Here is a 9,929-nt window from a genome sequence, read left to right on the forward strand (position 1 = left end):
TGGTAATGTACACACCATCACAACAGCGCTAACATTAAATGGACAGTGAAAAAAAAGGTATGCTTAAAACTGCCGCAACATCTCGTGTCACTGAGGACTTACTTAAACAATACAATTTGTCATTGATTTGTCCTGGTAACTGAGGGGTGAAGTAGTAAAATATTTACTGTAAAATAACATTTTTAAATATATGCAAGTAAATAATACAGTGAATTCTAAGCTTCTGTGGATGCTGATAGTTTGAATTTACTGATCTACAAAATTTAACCCATGCAATAACACAAAAAACACTTAACATTTCAGTGGAACAAACATTTTCCAAACACCTAATTCATACCAGCATTAACTTGTAAATAGAGTAAACAGCACAATTTCAGTTGGTACTTTCTGCTATGACTGAATAAAATCTACTCGCTCTGTACAATATTAATGACACGAGCATGGTGAAGGCATACACAAGAAAACATCTGAGAAGGTCAGGTTACTGTTGGCCATTGGCCACTCTGGCGAGGGGGGGGGGGTTAAGGTCACAAGAGTCCCACAGATTCAAAGAACCACCAGACAGCAAAGATCCTCCTTCACGAGCTCTGCTATCATACTGAGCATACAGCTGATCAGAAATTTGGCGTGCACCATCCTATAACATGTCACTTTACATTAAAAAAAAGTCTTAAAAGAACCCCTCAAGGTAATGTGTACCTCCAAAACATGTCACATAAGTTCAAAATTCAGCTTTTATCAGTCAAAACCCCTTTTATCTCTGAAACAAAGTAATGACTGAGTGGTTTAGTTTAGAATCAGAAAATATACAGTCAGATATAAGGAACTGCATCACTGTATATTATGTTAAAGTGCAAAAATAAAAGCTTGATGTCAGGCCACTATGAGCTTTGCAACTTGTGTTAAATTGTTGCAGATACGCACACACACACACACACACACACACACACACACAACACTGGTAACAACATGTATGGCAATAAGCAAGTGTAGTGATGTCACCGTGCACGAGCTGACCAGCACCATCTATATTTCAGTACCACTAACACCAAGCTGTTCTCAAAATTGGCGAGCTTTAGCGCCAAAACGCAAAAACTCGAAAAATATATACACAAAATAATCCACTGTATTTTCAGTACAAGCAAGTTGGCAGGATTTACATGGTTTTAAGAAGTTGTGCAATCATACAATTTGCTGTAAACACAATATCAACTTGTATTATTCACTGTGTAAACTGCTGTTGTTGTGACGGCTCAAGTGTGTTATTACACACACATTGATTACTATTTTGCCCAAACGACGCGCCTGTTTTACAAAGTACAGTTCGCACTTTCGGTTATAAGATTAAGTGTGAAGGACTTTTAAGACTAATAATTCACACATGGTGCGTCTTCCAGGACCTGCAGTGAGGCTTCTCACCAGCGTCTTACTGTTGACGACGAATCGTGTAAAAGTTTCTCGCAATTGAATGATATCAACAGCGCGCGCGCGTCTGACTGCGCCCTTTAAACACACACTTTGACGTTTTCACGGCGTCAAATCCTCGCTGAGAATTCAACGTGACCGATGTCAAGTGACAACGACGCAGTTTTTAGGTTCCGTAGGTTATATTGTGCGCGTATCCAGAGGGAGACACATTGATAAATAGACAGAGCCTCCAGTTAACGTCTCCGTCTCCCAAATCCTCTCTACGTCTCCCTCTTGCGCTTTTCTCCTCTCACTCTGTAGCCCCAGCACCGCTGCCACACTCCGCAACATTGTTTCTATTTCTGTTACTCACCTTTACTCCCAAGTCAGTTGCCGTGTATAGACACTCTATATCGGTGGCTCCAGTGGATAAGCGTAATTTCAGTTCACATTTACACGCTGACTGCTATTTTAGGGGGAGCTGACAAACTCAGAAAAAGCCAGGCTCCCTCTTGTCAGCTACAGACTCCTCCCCTTCTCTGACGAACTGCCCTTCTCTCTCTCGCTCTCTCTCTCGTTCACGCGCACAAGCACACGCACACACACACACACACACCGTCGTCAAAACATTAAAATAAGTAGTAAAAGTCTTTTTATTTCATAAACGCCATGAAGTGCAATTGAAATTTAGCCACATGTATTGTGCTGTAGTGTAATAATAATTTCTGTTACATATGCATTTATTTTTAATGCACTGCTGCAGTTTGACTCGTGTCACAGTCATTAACACAGCAAGTTGGCTCCAAACAGCTGAGGATGAGACAGTCAGTTTTTAACAGACTTAACTCATTGAAACGTTGGCAGAGCTAACTAGAAAAAAAGTACAACTATGTGATTCAGGCACAATAATAATTGAAGTTGGTTTTCTTCATTACGTTCCCAAATTACTCGGCCTCATCAAATTAGATACATTTCACGTCATATCTCTAAGACAACAGCAATGGAATTCGGTTTAAAGGGCACCTCCCACAGCCAATCGGAGTCCGCAGCGTCTGTTGAGCAGCCAATTAGAGGAGGAAGGCGGGACCTGTTTGACTCGCATATGAGCATGTCACGTGTACGTGCAGGACCAGAGGAGGTGTGGTGGCTGGGCCTCTACCCTGTGCTTACCGGCGTTTGGAAGTAGGTGCGCTACAAATCGTGCAAAATTGTCATCTACTGTTACATCGGTGTATTTCAGATGTGATGATGAAGGTGTGACAAAGTTAGAAAAAGCAACCACATGCACATGGGCACCTCTTATATAGTCAGTTGGCAGTTTAACCCTTTCAAACTTGAGCAAATTGGCTTGATTTCTTTCACAAACATATGGATAAAATGTGATGAGCAACTTGGCATGAAATTAACCCCCAAATAGCAAGTAATTAGAAAGAATCTACAAGAAAATTACCCGAAATTGGCAAAAATGAAAAGAAAAAAAGAAAAGTAAAAGGCAAAACAGAAAATGAAATTGTGCTAAAAAAAGATTTTAAAAAAAATCTATATAAATAATCATATATCCATCTATTTTTTTCGTGTAACCTCAAATATATAATTCTAAATGTTTTATTGATAATTTCCCCTAGTTATTTTATAATACTCTAATTCTCACTCCTTACCTCTTTTTTAGGCTGGTTTTTAAGTCACCTTAAAAAATATAATTTGCTGAATGCCTTTTTATCATGTTTTTGAAAGACATCAAATCAATTTGCTTCAAGTTTAAAAGGTTTAAATGCGTGTGAAAGGTGTCTCGAGGCAGTACAAGAACAGTGATGTCGATCCAGGTTTCAAAGGATTAAAGCTGTGTCAAATTAATAGGCCTAGGCCCAGGTGTTTCACACAGGGCTTGAATGCTGAATTGGAAAGTCGGAGTCTATAGTATTTTCCATTTTTCTTCCACTTTATACTTCAACTTCGCTACATTTTACAGGGAATGTTGTCTGACAGCAATAATTGTTGCAGATTAAGTTTTTATATATGTGTATAAAATATTAGGTTTTATTGACTTTGTTCAAATGATTTAATAGTACAACAGTTGAAAATGTCACTGACAGAGCATTTTTCCTCACTACTTAAAAAAATTGTTTAAGTACAGTTTGCAGATCATTTTTATGTTTTATGTTTAATTTGCTGTGATGTTCATTTACTTATGAGGGGTGAGGGGAATTGATACAGCACAGTACTGCAATATTTTTGAGTGGCAATATTGTATGAATACATTGTAGTCAGGTATAATTTTTTATCTATATTATATATTAAATATATATATCATGATAGAAATAATTAACATTACAAATACAAATTAAACTTTTAATAGCCTTCTACATTGATAAAATCAATATAATAAAATAAATTGCTTACAGTTCATCAGAAAATGAAATGATTTAAGCGAGATTTACAGAATTAAAACTATTTTTTTAGATTAAACACATGTTGACAAAGTTTTATTTTAGGGCCATGATTTTCATTTGAAAGTATATACTAATATTATACTAATATACTACTAATATCACAATAATATTGTATCTTGGCCTCAGTATCATGATAATATCTTATCGTGGAGCGTCTGGTGATTCCCACCCCTAAACTATACATTGTGATATTGCTCCTTTAAGGGATCCGAGATCTGCTCTGCTTCCACCAAGCTTGCATCCCACGTTTACCTGATATCACATGGTGCTCAGAAGAGTTACACATCACACAAAAGTTTCACACATTCAGCTCCTCATTATGTCATAGTAAAGGCATGTCATGTTGCTTCTGTATGACTGCTTCTATATCATATGACTCAATCATTTTGGTCACAGGACTTCAAAAAACACTTCACCGATTACTTCATGTGTCATTTGAAATTTTAAACTGCTCAGTCACCAGACTAATTCACTTTAAGTTTGTATGTCTCTCTCTGTGTTTTAGAAATAGTGGTCAAAGTAATTTGACATCTCTGCAGAATCAGAATCAGCGATTTGATGGCATGAACAGCCTGGCTGAATACAACAATACATGATTATCTTGACATCCTCCTCTAATAACATCCTGTTTTATTACACTGCATGCTCACTAATGAAGGAAGGGGATTTCACAAAGCATGGCTCCTGCTGTATGAGCATTTCATTTGTATTAGTCTAGTAAAGCCTGCTCTCTGGTGTATTGTGCTACTTTTTCACCAGTTAGTCCCAGTCTAGTCTTCCTCCCTCCCTTCTTTCCTCGGGGCTCTGGGCCGAGGAGTTACAACTATCCTTAATGGCTTTAAATGCCTATACCACACAGTTCAGCTGCATTGCAAACCACACCTTAATAATATTTATGTTAAATTCAAAACAGTTGATTGATTGCTTGAAGTTCATCAATTTAGTCTGCACAACCCTGCTTCTGGCTCTTGACCATGTATCGGGTCAGGTTAAACAGGGGCATGCTCTGACCACAGGAGGCAATGTGGGTTGGCAGTTCCTGCAGTTTGCTTGAGCCTTGGTCTACTTTTTGGCTGGAGACCAGCCATATAAATGCAAAACTCCATGACTGAGTGAGTGAGTGATAAAGTTGACGAAAGTTTCAACAAATATAAGGAAAACTCATCTCTGATGCAAAATTTACAGGAAGAAATCTGCTCAAAATTCATGATAATTTGACACTCATTAGCTCACCTATACAGAAGAAGTACAGAGGCTGTGTCTTTGCCACAGCGACAGCAGGTTTGACGTCCACCTCCCCCTTTCATGCTAAACCTATCTTATACAAAAAACAATCCTTGACAAAAAACCCATCAGAATTGCTAATCTAACACAAACTTCCTGCAGAAGGCATTTTGGTTACTTGTACAGTTTATTAGTTGTTCTCTAACATCATCATTATGAATATAATACAGAATATCCCTAAAATATGTCATAAGTTTACTTAATGATAGTAAAGAAGTCTCTGAAAGAAAATAGGTTGGGAACCACTGTACACAGTCCAGCCTAATACTAGGTTTTAACCTTGTCTTGTTTGTTACCTTCAGCTCCAGCAGAAAAAGCACCACCTGCCAGATTCTAACAAACCAGTAGAGATATAAGAGTTACTTCGTCTACTATAATATGTGCCAGTTGAGGATAACTGCACATTACATGTAAATTAATGTGTGCATCACACATGTATACCCATTTTTAGTCAAAGCCACAGTGAGGCTTGATGAGCTTCTCACGCCCGTACAATTGCGGTTATATTGAAGGGCAATGCAATACTTTTTATTTGTTTGTTGATTAATTTTTGAATGACATTTGTTGCCCAGTGTTTCATTTAAATGTATTGTATTTTCAGCAGTACTAAGATAACCAATATTTTTCTTTAGAGTACACAAGCATGCTTTTCAATCATATATCTCTAATCAGTGTAGCAGGGACATGCAGCAAAGGGCCGAGGTTGGAATCAAACCTGGAGCCGCTATGGTGAGGATGTAGTCTCTGGGGTGCCCAATCAACCAACTGAGCTACTGGTTGTACTATTTTAAAGTAAAATGAATATTGGTTTATAGGTGCAATCCAGTCTTAAACTAACCTACAAACAGTAACGTAAGACACTGCAATGTTAGTAATAAAGATAGATATGGGTAGTGGAGACAAAAATGGTAAATCAAAGGAATTCCGATGGCGCATGTACCGATATCATTACTTATAGTTTGTGTCTTCCCTGCAGAAGTTAGTGCCCCACCAGGGCCACCCCGGTAAAAAAGGTCTGAACACATCACTGCAGTATAGTAATTATATGATAACGCAACTATGCCAAATTAATTTCCTTTACAATGTGGGTTGCTCAGATTTTATTCTATGGCAACAATAAAACATGACACCCAGAAAAGCATATAAAATAAACTAAAACAAGCTGTACCTTGAAAGTATTAATCTGCTCACTGTGATATTTGGAATTGGCTTTCAAAAAAACAATAACAGCAAATTAAACATACATATGCATACAATTCTGTTCTTCCCTCTGCATTGTGATTAGCAATAGTCATGACTAAACAGAATTAGACAGAAGTCGTCTCCAGCTGTTTTCTTGGAGTGCTTTCGGTCAGTAAACTTTCTGCTGTGCAGTGGTTCTTAGTGGGTTCAGGCTGATGCCAACTGACAACAGTGTGGATCCAAATTGCTCTCAGCATCTCCTTTAGCAGCACTTTTGTTTCGACATACACCCCTCCCATCTTCCCACAGTGATGCCAGCAACAGAAAACAGTGATGTTAGCAAAAATACAACCAAGATTACAATAATGTGCATTTGCTCACTGATGTTTACATCCACATGATGCTACAGTAAAAGTAATAAGATAATTCTCAAATCCACATAATCACAAAACAGATAAAAATCTTGTTATGGATAGAAAAATGAGTCAATTTTGATTGTTAATTGGCATCACATTTCCACCTTGCAAGGAGTTAAGACCTCTCCTGACACCTGTGTCTCACCTGTTTGTCGTTGTTGCACAAATGCCTTCACAGAGCCTGCTGTTCCAATCTCCACTTCTCCCCCCTACCAGTCTCAGCTTGCTTTATCTCTTCCTTTCTTTCTCTCTACAACACTTCCTCTTCTTTCCGTTGCCTTTGTCCCACTCTGCCCATTGATTTACCTCAAAGCCAGACCAGCTGGCTTTGGATGCTTCCCTCAGAGCCCTGAGAGGCCCGTCTTCACACGCTGCTCGTCTTCGTGTCCCTTGGTCTCTCTGCCGGCAGAGAGCAAGGGGGGCAGTGGTTTGAAAGGTAGGACCCCAGATGGACATAGACATGTCGGGCATGTGTTATGTGATGGGACTTGGCTCAGGGCTCTCTGAAGCAGCCACAGCTGTCAGTCATAACTCCAAAAGGTGTTGAAGATTAGCCCTTCCTCCCACAGAAGGCTGGAGGAATGCAAAAATGTTGTTTTCTACAACATAGTGAAAGGGTTTAGAGAAAAAACGCAAGTAAGTTTGTGATTTTCTTCTTGGTTTGTAGTAAAATTAGTCTTCAAAATGCAACATTTTGTCTTGTAGATGATAAACAACTTTTTTCTAAACTTGATCAAATGTCCATGTGAGGCAGTTTGCCTTTTTTACATTTTTGTAAAATTTTTTTTGGGGGGGGGGTATTTTGTATGACATAGTAAGTGATGCATTTCAACAAGTTGCAGGGACGTGCCAAATAACGGTTTGTTCCAGCAGGGCTTTGATGCGCGACAGCTGGCATTTCCAACATTGCACCAGACCACAAATAGACCCAGACACTCTTTCTCTCCAATTAAAAAAGGGGGACTAAAACACACGTCTCATGCAGCGAGCTTTATTAGGCTATATAAGTCAAGTCTGATCTACAATACGATAGCAAGGGAAGAAATAGATGTTTATTTTGTAAATGAGAAAAGCACAAACAGATCACTGAGTCACAGTTTTCTGAGACAGCAATCTGACCACCAAGCTCTGAAATAACATTTAATTTTATCCGAGGCTCATTAAAACAGCCTTTCTGAAAAGCCCTCACCAATCCACGGTCCTCCGCTCACTGCACACTACACATTCAGTCATGGGACTAAGACTGCCAACAAATGCCAGACTGTGGTTTCAGTGACTTTTGAGATAACGACTCTGAAATATAAAGTTACCCATGACATAGTCTGCAGGGCAAGATCCTTACACAACCACCAGCTGAGTTTATTAAACAAATCCTCAAGCAGTTGTTAAAATAAATTAAGTTTTAAGGCACAAAAGTATTAAAATATAGAAGGGTTATTGCAGTAAATTCCTTAAAATGTGCTACATTATTTAATAGATGTTTCCACAGTGCTAAAACTCTCCATCCAAAGTGATTTTCATCATATTGACAGCACAAAACTCTTCCGACAAAGTCGTATCAGAGGAGACCGCAGCGATGTGTTAGATAATCAAGATCAAGATCTAAAAATACTTCACGTCTCACAGTTTGGATCTCTTCTCTCATTACCCACTGTAATTAAAAGTAACTAAGGCCTGCCGGCTCCAAATAGCATAGAATAGCACACAACTGTTAATGTGAGGGAATGACACTTGAAATGAAAACCCTCGTGATATCAGTTGGCTGAGGAAAGTGAAGCAGATAAGCCGAGGATGGCTGGGAGATCTCCAGTGAATGTGGGTCAGTGGAGAAGTGTCCAGTTTGGTTTGGTTGTCAAACATTCTTTGGCAAATCAAGACAATGCAGTTTGAGTGTATTTGTTATACAGGTTTAATGATAGGTGCGACTTCTCCAGCGCTGTGTGATGTTTTTCATCTTGTTTATATCTCACTTCTGTACAACTTTGACACTGCAGTAGGTTTTGCAGAGCGTGTGTGCTCCTCCCGAGGCGGAGAACGACGGCACACAAAGGTCCTTATGATGAGCTGATGATCTCTCTGGAGATTACCAGTCTCTTGGGTTTCTTCAAGTATTGTTCTCTGTTTATCACACCGCTCAATGCTTATCAACTGCAAGGTGGAGCAGTTTGCTTGATGCTCCCCCCACCTCTTTTTTCCTGCAGATGTACAGAGATCCAGATAATAACACAAGCTCTTTAATTATCTCCAATATTCACATGAGCCTATAGCTCCATTTATAAAAATGTAGTCTCCTTCGTACTGAGCTCATTAAAAATTCAACAAGGTCAGGAATGAAACTGCTCTTGCCATTATTCATTGTGTCCCTAATTTCAACTATTATTTAATTAATCACCTGGAATGATTCAAATAATTCATAATGTCACAAGTTTCTAGGAGATATTAACAGTTCATATGTGCAAACATGCATTTTTGTAAACTAAATGGAGCAAGACGTTTCTCTAATCTCTTATTTTTTGAAAGTAAGAGCCATCTGTAAATGTCTGTGATTTCATGGATTTAAAAAAGAAAAGAAAAACAACATTTATGATGTCTTTTTCTAGCGTTTAAGAGATCCAACTTTGATGTTCTACGAGGCATAACGATCATTATGTACCAAAGCGTTTCACTGTTGGCTAATTTCACAGATTTTCTGACTTGATGATTGCATCATAAGCAAAAACCTTGCTGCGTGTGTGTGTGTGTGTGTGTGTGTGTGTGTGTGTGTGTGTGTGTATGTGTGAGTTTCTGACATCGCCAAAACCAGTCAGCAGGTGCCATCACTTCTCATTCCCACCATTTACAGTGTAAAGACATGTTAAGGACGAGCAGGATCAAGGGAGACTGCCAAAGGGAATGTGTGGGAGAGACCACTTTATAATTTCTGCCTTTCAGCCAGTTCTTCTTGGCATTTTAGCTACGATTCCACATCAAGCTAACACTACTGTAATTCAATTTGTCAGGGTGTATGGCAAGAAAGCTAAAGATATCTGAATGTACTGTCAGTGTTTACCTTTAGGCAGCATTTAGAGAACACACACTCTTCTCTGTTCCAAATGTGTTTTGTTTATTACATTGACCATTTTAACTGATAGATGGCACCTGTAATATAGTGTACAGTGGGTCCGCATTGTTTCAAAATACGTATTAGAAC

General features: G+C 38.7%; 1 protein-coding gene across 10 annotated transcripts in view; it reads right to left on the reverse strand.

Moving 5' to 3' along the window:
• mef2aa (myocyte enhancer factor 2aa) overlaps positions 1–7,164 on the reverse strand; it is an 81,031-nt gene extending 73,867 nt beyond the window's left edge. For 4 of the 10 annotated variants that reach the window (XM_088080608.1, XM_088080609.1, XM_088080604.1 and 1 more), the window contains exon 1: positions 6,885–7,164. The gene's annotated coding sequence lies outside the window, so the exon portion shown is untranslated. Of the gene's footprint in view, positions 1–1,780; positions 1,941–6,884 lie in introns of those variants that run through there. The other 6 variants (XM_088080606.1, XM_088080605.1, XM_088080610.1 and 3 more) reach the window with 5 other exon arrangements.
• Between the last annotated feature and the right edge of the window lie 2,765 nt (positions 7,165–9,929).

Source organism: Plectropomus leopardus, chromosome 7 (genome assembly GCF_026936395.1).
Source record: "Plectropomus leopardus strain MGB_pleo_1.0 chromosome 7, ASM2693639v1, whole genome shotgun sequence".
Classification (NCBI taxonomy): Eukaryota; Metazoa; Chordata; class Actinopteri; order Perciformes; family Serranidae; genus Plectropomus; species Plectropomus leopardus.